This window comes from Dipodomys merriami, unplaced genomic scaffold (assembly GCF_024711535.1).
Source record: "Dipodomys merriami isolate MVZ:Mamm:240054 unplaced genomic scaffold, mDipMer1.0.p SCAF_236, whole genome shotgun sequence".
Classification (NCBI taxonomy): domain Eukaryota; kingdom Metazoa; phylum Chordata; class Mammalia; order Rodentia; family Heteromyidae; genus Dipodomys; species Dipodomys merriami.
The window spans coordinates 1,745,135-1,759,505 of record NW_027203782.1 but is presented as its reverse complement, the minus strand read 5'-3'; the positions used below and the strand labels follow the sequence as shown (position 1 = coordinate 1,759,505).

Sequence of the window (14,371 nt, the reverse complement as noted above, 5' to 3'; positions counted from 1 at the left end):
GGTGTGGGGAGTGGTAGTTGTGTTGTTTGGGTTTGGGGATTTCATTTATTCAGCTGGGGATTGTGTTTACTTGTTTGTTGGTAGTTTACCTTCTGTTTCTTAAGATTTGTTAGTTGTCCACTTCATTTAGATCATCTTAGGTAATTCTTAAGCTTGATCACTTGCCATCCCAGGGACAAGGTGTTAATGTACAACTTTAGTTCCTCCCCCAGGGAGGGGGAGATCACTGTCATTGCACAGTACAACTTGACAAAGATTATCGGTTACTGCAGCTGTGTCTATGAGAAGCTGGCCCATCACTGCCTCACTGACACCACAGTGGCAGTCAAAGTTCTCCCAAGGAAAGATCTGAAAAGTCATGAGATAGAAAACGAGGTAGCAGGTGGGAAGTTGGCTCAGTGGTAGAGCGTTTGCCTTGCATGCCTGGGGCTCTGGGTTCGATTCCTCAGCACCACATAAGAAAAAAGCCAGAAGTGGCCCTGTGGCTCAAGTGGTAGAGTGCTAGCCTTGAGCTGAAGAGCTGAGGGACGGTGCCCAGGCCCAGAGTTCAGTCCCCACGATCAGACCAAACAGAAAAAAGAAAATGAAGTAACCATTGTGAAAAGTGTACGTCACCCACACATCATCCAATTATTCCAGGTGATGGAGGATGAAGACTCCTTGTCACTGAGCTGGCCACTCAGGGCCATCTCTTGGGGTGGAGTCAATAAATCCCCTTGCATACGCCTATTCCAGTATGAAGCCAAGAGGTTGTTCAAACAGATCACGAGTGCCATTCACTACCTTCAAGAGAACTGAATTGTACTCCTAGACCTGACGGCCAACAACGTCCTGTTCAACACCAATGGCAATGTTAAGGTCAGTGATTTTGGCGTTTCAGGGTGACCCCAGGACAGTTGCTAAAGGGGGTTTGTGGAGCCTTACTATTCCACCCCCCTGAAATGATCCTACAAAACATGTTCAGTGGGTACAAGGTGGACATTTGGGGACTTAGCTGTGCTTTTGTATATGATGACAACGGGAAAGTTGCCATTTGAGGAGAATAAGATGACAGATATGGAAACAAATCCTAGAGGCCAGGTACACCGGTCCCCTTTACCAACTACAATGGGACGTGATCTCCTTCCTAAACTGCTGACTGTGGGCTTCAATCTGAGGCCTGCTATTGAGGAGATAATGGAGCACCCATGGCTGGCCCTAAGTGTGGGATTTGGCCTGCTTCCTGATGAGCAACTGCCCAGCAAGCTGGACCCCGTTATTGTCACAGTCATTTGCAACATGGTGTACACGGTAGCTGGTATTAAAAAGAAAGAACAGAGCATTCAATGAAGCCATGGCACCTACCTGCTCATCCATGAAAACATAAAGGAGAATACCAGAAGTGTGGAATCAAAAATGATGCTTTTGGCTAGTCCACCATGCACACCTCCTGAGGACAATCCCACCAGCCCTCTTCCTCCACAAAAAAAGAGCCACCTATTCTGCAGGATGTAACACCTTCAGCTTGTCCTCAAATTTTCAGTTACCTCTGAAGAGAACCCAAAGTGCCAGTCTGCCTGTCCTTCTGCTCTACACCCTGCAGAGCTCCAGTTCCAGCTTCATTTGTGGCCCAGATTCTTTTAGCTGGTCGGGTACACTAGACAGTTTCCACTCAGTGGAAAATGGTCTTCCCTCTGGTCATCCTCAGGGGGAGGCCATAGACCTCAGGTGGAACATTAGACAGGGCTGGAGGAGGGTGGCTAACAGGATAGTCACCATTTTTCGCAGACTTTGCTGCTGTGTGAAGGCCCCAAAGTAATGTTCACAGATTGAGAGCAAAGCTGTCCCAGAGAAAGCAGTGCAGAACTCTGAAACAGCACAGTTGAAAGCCACCAGACTCAGATCTTCGGGGTGAGTCTAACTAAAGCAGAGAGATGTGGAATTGAAGAGCTGCAGGTGGGAAAGGAGTCATGCAGGAAGTTCACACTGTGGAGGTCTCAGTCCAGCATGGCCAGGTTGTGTGACGGCTGCTAGGGGATTCTCCGGCAGGGATTCCTTTCGGAGAAAGGACAGCTGACATCACCAAGGCTTTCCAATGCTGAAAGATAAGTTGAAAGGTGGCCTCAATCTGCTGTACTTTCTGAGCTGGGCATTTACACATCGATCCCTTACTTAATAGTATTGTCACTTTATTGAACAACCTTTTCCCTTGGTCCTCTGAACACTAAGGTGTTTTTGTCCCAAACGCTTCAGGTCATCTCACCTTTCACGTAGGTTGCTTGTGTCCCCAATTGCTAGTTTATTTATTTAGGTTTAAAGTGAGGCCCTTGAGCTTCGTGGTATAGGAATCCATGGATCTCAGGGGCAGGAAGCATCCTGGACTCTGTTTCTCCTTCCGCAGTCTCTAGGTGACTGGGTACAACTACTGAGCACACTACTTACACTGGCTGGGTTGGAGTACAAAGGCAAATCTTCACTGCGAATGGAGAGGTACCTGTCTCCATTCACCCAATGCACTATCAATGGTTTCTGCCCTTACTTTCCTCCATTTAAATGCACTTTCCTGCTTGTGTAATTTCTCTCTAAATCTCATCATTATCCCAACATAAAACCTTCATCCAAGCATCTCTTCTTTCAGAGTTGTTTATTTGCTCACAATCAAAGAGACCCTATTACTAAGACAGGTTGTTTTGAATGGCAACTCCTCCCATGAGTCCCCATTTTCTCTAAGGGGAACCAGAAGGCTGGGTTAGCTGAGTTTCAAATAAGAGAACAGTCTGACCAACCAGAGCCACTGTTTAGACTGGCTAAAAATATGAAGTAGAATAATATTCCTTCCTTGATCGTAGAGGTAGAGAAACCTGTGAAGGAGCAGCATTCCTGAGAAAGTATGGAGATACAGTGGTGCCACTGGATGGACCCTGCCTGGGATGATTGCATCTGGACAGTAGCAAAAATTTGGTAAGGTTGATATGACCTCTACCACTGGGCTATTTGTGTTGGTTTAGTCAGGGCCATGAGATTTCCACAGAGAGGATTTGATTCAGGCTGATGCTGTCTGCCCTTGGGTGACAAGTGTGTTATAGGGAGGATTTGAGCACACCTGACTTTTGCTATATGTGCACTGATGTCAGGAGGCTAAGCCTGCAGAGCAGACTGATGAGATTTTCTGCAGTAGGTAGGATCAGTGGTCCAGCTCAGAGCTATTTGGGAGCAGATCTCCCCTGAAAGAACAAAAAGGGATTCTGGTGAGAGTCCCAATAAGGGCTACAAGAGGGAAAAGATGGGTACAAAGTAAATGACAGGGTGGACACTAAATGTAAAGGAGAAATGACAGGAGGCAAATTAAGAAGGGAGCTGAGGAATCCTGAATTCCACATGGGCCATTTTTCAGTGAAGAAAGTGGGTGGGAAGGAATTAACTGTTGATTTGTAAGACTTCTTGATCACTATTCTTTTTTTTTTCCTTTTGTCTGTTGTGTGTATGTGTTTGTGAGTGTGTGCTGCTACACCTCAGTGCTTTTTTTCTTATGCTGTTTCCTTTGCCTTCTCTGTTCTCTCTCCACTTTTCTCACCTTCTCCCTGCTGCAGCCCACCATTTCTCTTCCTTTGTTTTCATTCCTCCCATAGCTACTCCTATTCTACTTCTCCTGTTCCTCTTCTTGCTGTTCCACTACTACCCTCTACCATTCCCTTTCCCTCTCTTCCTGCTCTTGAATCTGTCTCTCTCTCCCTCCACCTCCCTCACTCTTCCTCTCTCTCTACACTTCTCCCTTTTTCCTTCTTTCCCTTTCTCCCTCTCTGTCTTTCTCTTTTTTCTCTCTCTCAGTTGTCATGGATATGTCTGGTTCTCTCCTGCTTGAGTTATACTTCCAGGCTTGCATTTCTCTATTTACTTGAAGATGGAGTCTTCCCAGACTTGCTGTAAATGCAATCTTCAAGGTATCATCTTGGGAGATAGGTAGGAATACAGACAAGAGCTTACAGCATCAGGGAATGCAATTGACTTTGTTAATCTGGTGTGGCAAAGGTTGCTTTCTCTATTTTGAAAGGGCATTTGTGTATTTATGTGAGGGATAGCTGTGTAGAGTCACCTTACAATTGGTTGTGGAAGGAAGGGGGTGATGGGTTTGTGTAAATGGACAGGGAAGGACGACATATGTGCTGTACAATTGCGCTGAGAGGTGTCAGATTCTTAGTAGAGACTCTATGAGTCCCCAGAGAGGCCCCCTTTCCCAAAGCACCCAGCTTGGGCATGGTGCTTCCGTTTCCCGGTAAAGACTTTAGGCCTCATGGAAGAATAGCAGAGCCCAATTTTTCTCCTTGGGGAATCAAGAATGCTATCAGAGCCAAGTTTTAAATATTTGAACATCAAGAGGCCATTTTTGGAATCACAAAGTGTATGAATTAAAAGATATTCCCTTCCTTTCAGCTAGAGGTGGTCAAGGAACAGGAGACCTGAGGAATCATTGAGATAAACTGGGATCTGTGGAAGGACATAGCCTGGATGGACTTTGGTTGTATATGGACCACACCCGTGGATGGACCCTGCCTGGGATGACTGCCTTCCCACAAGAACAAAAATTCGGTAAGATTAGATATGAGCCTTCACACTAGAATATTTGTATTGGTTCACCCAGGGCATTAGAATTGCACACAGAGGCAGTGTTGAGGATTCATGCTGCCTTTGGGTGACAAGTGTATGATGGGGAGGAGTTGGGCAAATCTGGCCGTTTCTCTGTGTACACTGGGTCAGGCGGCTGAACCTGCAGAGTAGACTGATGAGAATAGCAGCAAGAGGAGGGCTGGGGCTCCTGGTGGGTCAGTGGTACTGCTCAGGGGTATTTGAGGAGCAATGCTATTCTCAAACTATGAGATGGATTTGTGGCGAGAGAAGCAATAAGGGTCCAAATAGGCAAAGGATGCATAACTGGTTTAAGACAGGGTTGATACTGATGCTGAAAGAGAGCTGAGGAGGAATGTAAGGAATGCTGAACTCCTCATGGAACAATGTACAGTGGAGAGGGTGGGTGGGGAGGGAAGTACTATTAATTTCCATGATTTCTCAATGCTTTTTAATTGTCTTTTTGTTGGTTGTGTGCATGCATTTGGGAATGTGCTGGCTTGAACTCTGTTCTTTTCTCTTTCTCAGTCTCCTTTTCCCTCTGTGGCCTTTCCTTGGGCCCTCCTCCCCTCTACTGTCTCTAATCTCTCCTTTCTTACACCCTCATTCTTCTCCTCTTCTCCTCCCTCTAATCATTCTCTTCTCCCTATCTCATTCCTTCTCATTCAATCCTTTCTCTTGAATTTGTCTCTTTGTCTCTCTGTGTTTAGGTATGTATGCATGTCCCTCTGTTTTTCTCTCTGTCTGTTTTCCTTCTCCCCCTCAGGCCCCCTCTTTCCCTTTTTCTCTCTTGAGTGTGGGCGTGTTTCTGGCTGATGTTTTACCAGTGGAGTCACTCTTCTAGGCCTGATTTTCTACTGAGTTGGACATGGAGTCTGCTCAGGCTGGCTTTATCTACAGTCTTCTCAGTGTCAGTGTGTACAGTAGTTAGGATTATACAGGTGAGCCTCCAGCACCTAGACTTTGTGAATCTGGTACAGCACAGATTGGTTTCTCTGTTATTACAAAAGGAATTTGTGTACTTGTATGAGGGACAACTCATAAAATTTTGGGAAAGGAAAGGGTGTTGGGTTGGGCTGCATGTGGAGAATGGAGAGGTAGAGAATTACGTTTCCACAGTACAAGGGTTTCAGCACTGAGAGATGTCAGATTCTTAGGAGAGACCCTTTGAGTCGCCAAAGATGCTTCCAGTTGACACCCCCTTCCCCAGAGCACCAGGCTTTGGGCATGGTGCTTCCTTTTCCCTGGAAGTTCCCAGGGGAAGCCTCTAGGTCTCATGGAAGAAGAGTAGGGCCTGATTATTGTCCTAGGGCACATGGTGTGTAGGAAGCTTAATTTCAAATATTGCCACACTATAAACCTCCAGAGCCCATTTTTTGAACCAAAAAATGTAGGAATTACAATAATTTCCTTTCTATCAACTAGAGGTGGAGAAACTTTTAATGAGTAAGAGACTTAAGAAAACATGAAAATATAGGAACATGTGGATGGAGATGAGTACAAGCGGACATGAGCAGAAATTTAGTAAGATTGGATATGAACCTCCACCACTGTGATATTCATTCAGCAGGGCATTAGATTAGTGTACTTCACTGAGGAAGTACACTCAGCATGGAGAATGAGAATACTCAAACTTACAAAAGTAGTACATAGTATATATGAAAAGGAAGATTAAGGCAGAAAGAATCAGGATGAGTGTTGGAAATAATCTGTGTTTTTGTGTGTTTGCAGATGTGTGTTGTGTGTACATGTGCACAAAGTTGTATTTTTGAGTATCAGAGTAGACCTCTTTGGCAAGGGGGTTTTGGGGAAGTATAGGGGACTGAGCAGCTGGGTGTGGGGAAAAGCATTCTAGGCAGTTGGAATAGCAGTGGCCCCCAGCTGGCACAGTGCAAATGCCAGTGTGGTTGCAGCAAGGAAGCCTGGGCTCAGTGGGGAGAGACAGGATCAGAGAAGGCACAGGAGCCTCTTGGCAGCACAGGCTCTGCACTACACCAAAGGAAGCTGTGAGCAGAGTGGTGACCCACCATGCTTCAACATTGTCCTGTGGTTCTCCTGTCTACTCTAAAGCCACATTTCTTAGTCTTCAAATATGAAAGGGTGTGTGTGATATTGGTGTTTCTCATGAAATTGAGTGTCCTCCAGTTCCATCCATAGTGTCTGAGTGTTGGTTTCTTTTTTTTTTTTTTGGTTCCTTTCTGGTGCTTGAATTAGGACCAGTAAAAGGTCCCTGAGCATTTAGCTCAAGGCTGGAGCTTTACCAGTTTGAGGCACAGCTCCATTTCTGGTTTTCTGAGGGATATTTGAAGTAAGAGTCTCATGGACTTTCCTGCCTGGGCTGACTTTGAATGATGATTCTTAGATTTCAGCTTTCTGAGTAGCTAGGATTACAGGCGTAAGCCACCGATGCCTGGCTCATGATATAGTTTTGATAGTGAAAAGATCCTATCCAGAAGTCAAGATTGCCTGCTCTGGTTCTGGCTCTGCAGTCTTCTTCAATCTTGAAAATTTTTCAAGATTTTTATTGAATGTTTTCAAGATTATATGCCACTTCCACTTAGTCTTGTCTGAAGTTTTATCATGATTTGACTTGGGTCTTGCAGGACTATCGTGAAGTGACACTGTGTGCCTCCCACTGCATCCCACCAGGTGGCTGGAGACATCAGTTTGTCTTGGGAGTGTAGTAGGTAATTTTGATCACTTGAAGATGGCCAAATTTGCCAGTTTTTCTACTGAAAAAATTCTCCTCTCCCTTTGTAACTGAGTGATGTGTGGGAAAACACATAAGGCTGTGGAAATATCCCATTCCTCACATCATTGACAGTTTGCTTATGTATTTACATATTTATTCATGTTTGAACTTGCTAAGGGATTCCTATTGAATGCATTGGGTTGTAATTCCACTCCTGTCATGGTTTTGATGGTTCCAGACTTGGCCAGTGCGAGCCCCTTCTAACAGACTTTATTAGTGCTTTTATTTTATTTTAATTTTATTTTTTTGCCAATCCTGGGGCTTGAACTCAGGGCCTGGGCACTGTCCCTGAGCTTATTTGCTTAAGGCTAGCACTTTACCTCTTGAGCCACAGTGCCACTTCCAGCTTTTTCTCTTTATGTGGCACTGCAGAACCCAGGGCTTCATGGATGCTAGGCAAGCACTCTACCCCTAAGCCCTCATTAGTGCTTTTGTTCTTCACTCATACACAAGATCAATGTTTATTTAGTACCTTCCATGCTCTAGTCTTTGAATCAACTATTATCCAGGAGCTGTGGCTGGATGGCATTTAGAAACCAACATCTGAGTATTAGGTATGTTCTTTGCTTTTGAGATGTTATTGTTCCTAGGCCCTTTTGGAGAAGAGAACTGGAAAATACATAAAACGAATATACAAAATACATGTATTCATGTATATGGGTGTGCATTGATATATACAAGCCCATACATGTATATTTACACATATACACATTTAAATTTATATTAATTTCTTTTAGTAGTAAAGAAATGTAAACTCAGAACCTCTTGCTTGCTTTGCTTGGGTCCTAGTAATTGAGCCCCCCTTTAAGCCCTGCTTTTTGCTGGTTAGTTTGGAGGTGAAATCTAATAAACTTTCCTGCCTGGACTAGTCTCAAACTTCAGTGTTCAAGCTCTTAGCCTCCTGAGTGTCTCAACTTCTGATTTGTACACCAATCTATGTATATATATCCATCTATATATACTCAAAATCATGAGTTCACACTGACACCTCCAACTGCAATCTCACCCCAAATATTCTTCCAGTTTTTTTTCCTTTTCCATATTTGTAACTACCAAGAAACCTATTACCCTTGATAGGATGACTTACTGAGTAATTCATTCTGTTTGTAAACAATCTCCTGTGATTGCCAGTGATGTAAATGTATTTGGCCTTTTTCTATGGTTCTTGACATAGAAATCCAAAAACACTCATGCTTTCCTGAGTAACAGGGGTGGTAGTAGGATCTTTTGCTCTACTATTTGGTCATTGACCCTGGTTCCTCAATCAGAGCTCCTAAGACCTTAGTCATTTCCTGAGTTATAGTAGCATCTGACCCAGAGCTATGAAATCCTTTGGAATTTCCTGTCACAAGAGCATGTTCTAAGAGGTGCAACCCTTGATGTACACCTGGATAGCCTCAGGATGGAAGATGATCTTTTTATGATGGACTGGTAGTGCAAACCTGTAATCCCAGTATTTAGAAGGCAAATGCAGAAGGCTCTTGAGTTCAAGGCAAGCCTGGGCTACAGTCAAACCATCTTTTAAAAAACAAGCTTTTATAGGTACATTATTTGGGGATTAGCTCTTAATTTTGTTTTTTGGTTTCATGAAATTTTGTCATGTCTGTAAAATTTATACTTGCCAAGAGATTCAAACTGCCTGATCAACCCATTCTCTCTATTGCTCTGTATCTGTCTGTCTCTGTCTCTGTCTCTCTGTCTCTGTGTCTGTCTGTCGGTCTGTCTCTCCCCTTCTCTCCCTGTCTCTGGTCGATGTCCTCATGGTTACCACATGGTTGCCAAGGTAGCAGTAGCAGCATCCTCCCATGTGCCCAGTGGCCTTGGCAATGGTCCGCTAGGCTACATGGAAGAGTAGTAGTCCTCCAAGCTCTCACACAGACTTGATTCTTGTGACTATTTACCAGTCCTTTACACACTAGTTCACTCATTTCAGGAGGCATGACTAGTGCTATGAGCCCAGCATGCCTGGCATAGTCCCCGTGTAGCACACTCAGGCCAAGTGCCTGGTGCTACAGGATTCTGCAGCCGAGCTTCTGGTCAAAGTACATCTGACACTGAGCTGGCCTTCCCAGGCTGAAAGGAAAATGGAAAAGTAGCCTGAAGGTGTCTTTACCTTCAGAGGTGGTAGGGGTTGCAGCTTGATCACATGGTGACTTCACCTGACAACCATTCACCTTTGTCCTTGAGGTGGTTTTGTTCCAAATGCTACAGCAGGTAATCACCTTACCTTTCATGTAGGTTTCCTGTATGTTTATATACTTATTTGTTGTATTTACATTTGAGCTGAAGCCCATTGATCTGAGGGTCAGGAGGCATCCTGGACTCTGCTCCTCCTACTGTGGCCTCTAGATGACTGGGTCCAACTCCTGAGCACACCAGTTACACTGGCTGGGTTGGAGCATAAGGGCAAGTCTTCATTGGGAAAGAAATGAGACCTGTCTCCATGTACCATGACAGTGGTTTCTGCCCCACTTTCCTCCATTTCAATGCAGTTTCTTCTGTGTGTGTTTTCTCTATAATCCTTTACTCATCACTATCCCAACATAAAGCCATCATCCAGGAGAACCCGATTTCTCATTTATTTGCTCACATTGGTAAAAGATAAAACACATATTTGAAAGACCCTAATGAATACACCCTGAAGTCGTAATTGCAACTTCCTCTGTTAGCCCAATTTTTCTCCTCAGGTAAACAGAGTGTTGTGAGTGCTGAGTTTCACATATGAGACCACTGTGAACATGTAGAGCCTATTTTTGGAACCACAAAGTATATTAATTAAAATATGTTCTCTTCCTTTCAGTGAGAGCTGGAGAAACCTCTGAAGGAGCAGGAGACCTGAGAGAACACGGAGGTATAGTGGTGCCTGTGGATGGACCAGGCCTCTGTGAACTTGGTCTGAGGATGGACCCTGCCTGGGATGACTACTTCTGGACATGAGTGGAGATTCAGTAAGATTGGTTGTGACTCTCCACCACTGTCTTATTTGCGTTGGTTCATCCAGGGCTATTAGATTTCCACACAGAGGAAGTGCTGAAGGCTGATGCTGTCTTGGGTGACAAGTGTGTGATGGGGAGGAGTTGGGCACAGCTGGACTTTGCTCTGTATACATTGGGGTTAGGAGGCTGAGCCTGCAGAGCTAACTGATGAGATTTGTAGCAAGAGGAGGACTGGGTCTCCTGGTGGACAAGTGCAGTTCAGGGTTATTTGGGGAGCAGATCTCCCCTCAAAGAATGAGGTGGGATTCTGGTGATAGAAGCAGTGAGGGCTAAAGAGGGTAAAGGATAGGCACCTGGTGAATGACAGGGTTGACACTAATGCTGAAGGAGAACTGAGAGGTGGAAGGTCATGAAGGGAGCTGAGGAATCCTGAATTCCTCGTGGTCCAGTGTTCAGTGAAGAGGGTATGTGGGGAGGGAAGTACTGTTAAATTCCATGATGTTTCCATGCCTTTTATTTTTTTCCTTTTGTTTCTTTGTTGTGTGTATATGTTTGTGAGTGTTTGCTCGTACCAAGTCTTTATCTCTGTGCTTTTTTTCTTAATTCTCTCTCTGCTTCCTTTTCCATCACTTTCCTCTTTCACCTTTCCCCGTCTTTCCCCCTCTCTACTATCTCTTCCCTCCTCTTCTTCTACCTCATACCGTCTCTTAGTCTACTTTTCCTTCCCCTCATCTTCTTCCTCTCATCTCCCTCTTCTCTTACCTCTCTCTCTCTCTTCCTGTTCTTGAATCTGTCTCTAACTCTTTCCATTTCTCTGTCTTTCATCTCTCTGTCTCAGTCTTTCTTTTTCTTTCTCTCCTTCTTTCAATTTGCATGTTCATGCCTGGTGCTCTACCACTTGAGTCACACCTCCAGGTCTGCATTTTTCTAGTTAATTGATGATGGAGTCTTCCTAGACTGGCTGTCACTGCAATCCAGGTAGCTTCTAGGATAGTTACGATTACATAGCCTCCAGCATCAGGCAGTGCACTTGACTTTGCTAATCTCTTGTGGCACAGGTTTGTTTCTCTGTTGTTATGAAAGGTATTTGTGTACTTATCTGAAGGACAGCTGTGTCAGTGACACATTAAAATGGGTGTGGAAGGAAGGTGGTGTTAGTCTGCTGTGCAGAATGGACAGGGAGAGAAGAACATGTATAGTGCAAGTGTATCAAGACCCTTAGAATATCAGAACATGTGCACACTCAAGGACATGTGCACTCCCATTTCCTAGTGAAAGAGCAAGCAGCTCCCTTTGCATGATTGATTAACAGCTTCCGTCTCTCTTTACCAAGATGTCTCAGAAGCACACAAGCAGATGGCTGGTCAGGAATTCCTCTGGGAATCAGCCTCCTTAAAACCCAACCTGATGTGCACGTCGAGAGGGAATTAGGAAGGAAAATGTGCTCTTTTCTTCCTTCAAGTTCAGCTCTCAATGCAGAGCTAGATGTGTCAAATGATCTCCTCAGAGTGAGGCAGAGACTTCCAGGAGACAAGGCCTTGCTGCCCCAAAAGCTGCAGTTGAGGCTCAGAGTGAGGGAGTGGGCTTCAATTCACATCTGTGGGTTTGGCTTAAGAGGCTAGTGTCTTGTAGTCCTAGTGCAGTAGAGAGTGTGCCTCTTCGCTGCTGTGATTTCAGTGTTGAGTTGCATTGTGGAGATGGGGGAGAGGGGCAGTATGCCAAGCAGGAGGCAAGTCATTTTATGATTCCATGCCAGTCTTGTCTTAAGGGGCAAGGTGAGCTCACTGTCCAAAACTCAGGTCTACCTTTGACTTTTCAATGGATAGTCTGATGCACACGCATGCTAGAACACTCCTAAACCTTTGTGGAACAGTTGGAGTACATTTGGCTCAGTAGGTGAAGGAAATAGGACCAAAAGTTGCCCCAGAGAATGAGGCTCCCACAGCTTAGCTAGAATATCACACAGATCATTACATAGGCTTCTAACCAGCAGGATGGGACCAGGGCTGGAGGAAAGACTTGGAAGAACTGAAGAGGGAGGAGCCAGTGTGGGATGGAAAAGCTTCCCAGAGGAGGAGCCATTGAGCTGGTGTGTGCACACCATCTCCATGTGTGAGATTGAGGTGCACAAGGCTTCAGGCAAAGGGCATGGAAACACAGGTGAGGAGACCACAAGGCAAGGGTGAGAAGGGCTGTGGAAGGGAGTCATAAGAAAGCAGTGGGAAAGAGCTTTGACCATGTGCAACAGGACACTTGTCAAATAAGTGTGTAAGGGAATGGGTAGGCCTTCATTCAATGGACATTTGCTGAGTGACCACAGGGTGAGAGACATCATGCTGAAGACTGACACAATGCTGAGAACAGCACAAAAATATCTCTCCTTGTGAGTTTACACTCAAGCATGGAGAAAGACTTTACCCAGATTTACATAAGTAATAAAGAGAATACATCAGAAGGATGATGTAAGGCAGAAAGGATGAGTGGTGGGAATATTCTGTATGTGTCTGCACCCATGTGTGTGTGTGCATGCATGTGCACAAGGTTGTATTTTTGAGCAGGGTATCATAGAGTAGATCTCTTTGGTGGGTGGGAGTGGGGGAGGATGGGGGATGAGCAGCTGGGTGTCTGGGGAAGAGCATTCCAGGCAGTAGAATAACAGTGGCCCCCAGCCTGGCACAGGTTATCCTGGGCTGCTGCAGAACAGTACAAATGCCAGTATGGCTGCAGCGAGGAAGCCTGCGCTTAGTGGTAAGAGACAGGATCAGAAAAGGCACGGGAGCCTCAGGCTCTGCCCTTCACTGAAGGAGGACTATGAGCAATGCTTCAGCAGTGTCCTATGGTTTTTCTGTCTGCTCTAAAGCTACATTTCTTAATCTTCAAATATAAAAGGGTGTGTCTGATATTGGTGTTTCTGTACCTGCATTATTTCTTTTTTTTTTCTTCTTTTATTGTCAGTTGTGGGGCTTGAACTCTGAGCCTGGTCACTGTCCTTGCACTCTTCAGCTCATGGCAAGCACTCTACTGCTTGAACTACAATGCCACTTCTTGTTTTATAGTAGTTTATTGGAGATAAGAGTCTCAAGGGCTTTCCTGCCTGGCTGGCTTTGAACCGTGATCCTCAGATCTCAGCCTCCTAAGTAGCTAGGGTTATAGGTGTGAGCTACCAGCACCCGGCTTTGCATTATTTCTTGAAGCTTAGTGTTCTACTGTGCAATTTATATTGTTGAAATTGTTTTCTTTTTATTTGTTTGAACATGGGTCTAGGGCACTGTCTCACTATCACTCTACCATTTTGAACCATAGATCTGCTTCTGGTTTTCTGGAGGTTAATTGGAGAAAAGAATCTCATGGACATTTCTTCCCAGGCTGACTTTGAACTTTGATCTTCAGATCTCAGCTTCCTGAATTGATAGGATTACAGGCGTGAACCTGATTTTATTTTATTTATTTATTTATTTTTTACTTAAGGCTGAATAACATTCCACTGAATGTATATGCTCTCTTTTTATTGGTCCAATGATGTACACTTGATTGATTCCCTATCTTTATTGTGAGTGGTGCTACCGTAAATGGAAGTACATGCAGACAAAAAGAAACAAATAACAACAACAACAACAAAAAAACAAGTATTCCTTCACTGGAGTCTGATGGCTCATGGAATCTTGCCTTGGTAGGAACTTGCATGAGAGTCTTTTCTCTAGTTAATGACCAAATACCTGGGAGTTGAGCTGTGGCTTAAAGTAGTTGAGCATTAACCTTGAGCTAAAGAGCTCAGGGACAGCATCATGGCCTCAAGTTCAAGCCCCACACCACCACCACCAAAATCACTAAAAATATATTTGTGAAACCGTCTGGGAAGGTGGCTCAGTGGTAGAGTGCTTGCTTGCATGCATGAGGCCCTGGGTTCAATTCCTCTGCACCACATAAGCAGGGGGAAAAAAAGAAAAAAAAAGAAAAAGAAAGCCAGAAGTGGCACTGTGGCTCAAGTTGTAGAGCACTAGCCTTGAGCTGAAGAGCTGAGGGACAGCGCTGAGGCCCAGAGTTCAGGCCCACGACTGGAACCAACCCCCCCTCCAAAAAA

At 44.8% G+C, this 14,371-nt stretch overlaps 1 long non-coding RNA gene across 1 annotated transcript; it reads left to right on the top strand.

The window, feature by feature from the left end:
* The first annotated feature begins 2,983 nt into the window (after positions 1–2,983).
* On the top strand, positions 2,984–10,296 carry LOC138835401 (uncharacterized). The gene is made up of 3 exons (XR_011374594.1): positions 2,984–3,920; positions 4,411–4,566; positions 10,155–10,296. It is a non-coding gene; the product is annotated as an uncharacterized lncRNA (long non-coding RNA).
* Positions 10,297–14,371: the final 4,075 nt, after the last annotated feature.